The sequence below is a fragment of the Dendropsophus ebraccatus genome, chromosome 6, assembly GCF_027789765.1.
Source record: "Dendropsophus ebraccatus isolate aDenEbr1 chromosome 6, aDenEbr1.pat, whole genome shotgun sequence".
Classification (NCBI taxonomy): domain Eukaryota; kingdom Metazoa; phylum Chordata; class Amphibia; order Anura; family Hylidae; genus Dendropsophus; species Dendropsophus ebraccatus.
In genome coordinates this window covers 86662682-86665200 of record NC_091459.1, presented here as the reverse complement: position 1 = coordinate 86665200, position 2519 = coordinate 86662682, and positions in this window count along the sequence as shown.

Below are 2519 nucleotides of genomic sequence, written 5' to 3'. Positions count from 1 at the left end.
TTGAAGGGAGATTTATCAAAGGGTGTAAAATTAAGACTGGTGCAAACTGCCCACAGCAACCAATCACAGCTCAGCTTTCCTTTCAGCACTGCCTAAAGCTGAGCTGTGATTGGTTGCTGTGGGCAGTTTGCACCAGTCTAAATTTTACACCCTTTGATAAATCTCCCCCTCTGACTTCTGGCCTATTTAGCTGCCGGCTATCCTGAGAAGAGCTAACATGGGTGCTAGTGGAAGTTGAATCGCAATACAGCATGGGAAAGCAGTCATCATGGATAAGTATACCTTCCTGCAGCAGGGGGCACTAATTGAAAAAAAGATTTTAAGCTTCCTCAACACTGTAGGGTGTTCAGATTACGTGCTTTCCATTTATTCAACAATTATAGTACAAAAAAAGTGTCATTTGAGCCATGCAAATCACACTACAAAAGTTTAGTTATGTTCCCTTCTGGTTTTCAACAATGCTTTTCATTTAAAAGAAAAACATTTTTCCCCAATGCTCTTAGTGCAATGAATCAGCTTATACCTTACTGCCAAATGCGGTCCTTAAAATGATACTGTATCCACCAACCCACTGGAACCATCTATTTCATGAGTGTAAAGGTCCTATAAGACGAAGCGATTTTTATCGATAAATGATCGCAAATGAGATTGTTCACAATATTACACATAACAATAGTAGTTTGTTCCAATCGTTTACTCCATCTGATCCTAGCAAAAGAATGAACAATGTGGAATTACACTCTAAATCAACAATTTTTTTATCATTACCTGCAATTACACAGAACGATTGATAATGTAAATTTGAAGGATATGATTTTACACACAATAATCAACCCATGTAATAGGTCCCTAAGGGTCTATTTAAACAGAAAGATTATGTGCCAAAGATTTGAAGCCAAAGCCAGAAAGATACGGTCATAAAGCCTGAGATTTCTCCTTTTCGAATCCATTCCTGGCTTTGGCTTTAAATCTTTGGCAGATAATCTTTCTGTGTAAATGGACCCTTAATCCTTTCTGTTTGTGTGTTTTAACCCCTTCCCACAAGGATGTGCTGGCACATCCTGCGGCAGGTGGGGGAGTTCTGAGAGGAGTCAGCTCTTCAGCACCCAGCTAGTTATTCACTTAGATGCAGCTGAAGAAGCGAACCATGTTTCTTACCCAGCTGGGCCTCAGCATTGCAATAATGCTGATCCCAGGTCGGTGCTTGATTGCTCTAGGCTTCAGCAGCCTAGAGCAATAGACACTGATTGAAAAAACCCAAGTTTAAATCACCCCCATTTTCCCAATTAAAAAAAAAAAACGTATTTAATATCGCAGCGTGCAGAAGCTTCTGATCTGAATAAAAAGTGATAAAAAATTTACATATATGCAAGTACAGATCATGGTGCAGAAAAAAAAAAAAAAAAAAAACACTTTACACAGCACCAACAGATTCCGCAGCACTTTACAATTCTGGGGGGTACATACATAGACAAAAATAGACATCACAGAGATATACATATAATTATCCATACATGAGGAGTAAGGTCCCTGCTCGCATGCATGAGCTTAGACTATTATGGTCCGGCCATCTTTATAAATAAGCAGTGCAGGTAAGGGTGGGTGAACCTGTCACCAACCAATGCCTGCATGCACAGGTCTAAGTGCTTAAATGCTTGGTGTGTGTATGTATGTGTCTGTTTGCGTGTGGTGGTGGGGGGGTGGGTTGAGGGTAGCAGTCAAATTAGGGAACCTAGTAAGCCTGCTTGAACAGATGTGTTTTGAGGGCACGTTTGAAGCTTTGGGTATTGGAGAGGAGCCTGACAGTCTTGGGTAATGCATTCCATAGAACTGGTGCAGCTCAGGTGAAGTCCTGGAGACAGGAGTGAGAGGTGCGGATCAAGGTGGACGTAAGTCGTTAGAGAAGCGTAAGGCACGGGTAGGACGGTAGACAGAGATAAGAGAGGAGATGTATGGAGGTGCAGCACTGTGGAGCGCTTTGTGGGTGAGCAGGAGGGGTTTGTATTGTATCCTGTGTTTAATAGGGAGCCAATGTAATGACTGGCACAGGGGAGAGGCATCGGTATAGCGGCTGGACAGGGAGATGAGCCTGGCCGCTGTATTGAGAATGGACTGGAGAGAGGAGAGTTTAAAGGAAGGAAGGCCAATTAGTAAGGAATTGCAGTAGTCTAGACGGGAATGAATTAGAGCCACAATAAGAGTTTTAGCTGAATTGACAGGAAGGGACGGATTTTAGAGATGTTTTTTAGATGCTGATTACAGGAACGTGAAAGAGATTTAATATGAGGAGTGAAGGAGAGATCAGAGTCAAACCACACCCCAAGGCAGCGGGCTTGTTGTGTAGGGACTATGGTCGCACCACAGACAGAGATGGAGATGTCAGGTGGGAGGCGGTTAGCAGAGGGAGGGAATACAAGAAGCTCAGTCTTAGCAAGGTTTAGTTTTAGGAATAGGGAGGACATAACGTTAGAGACGGCCGACAGACAGTTACTGGTGTACTGTAAAAGATCGGGGGTGAT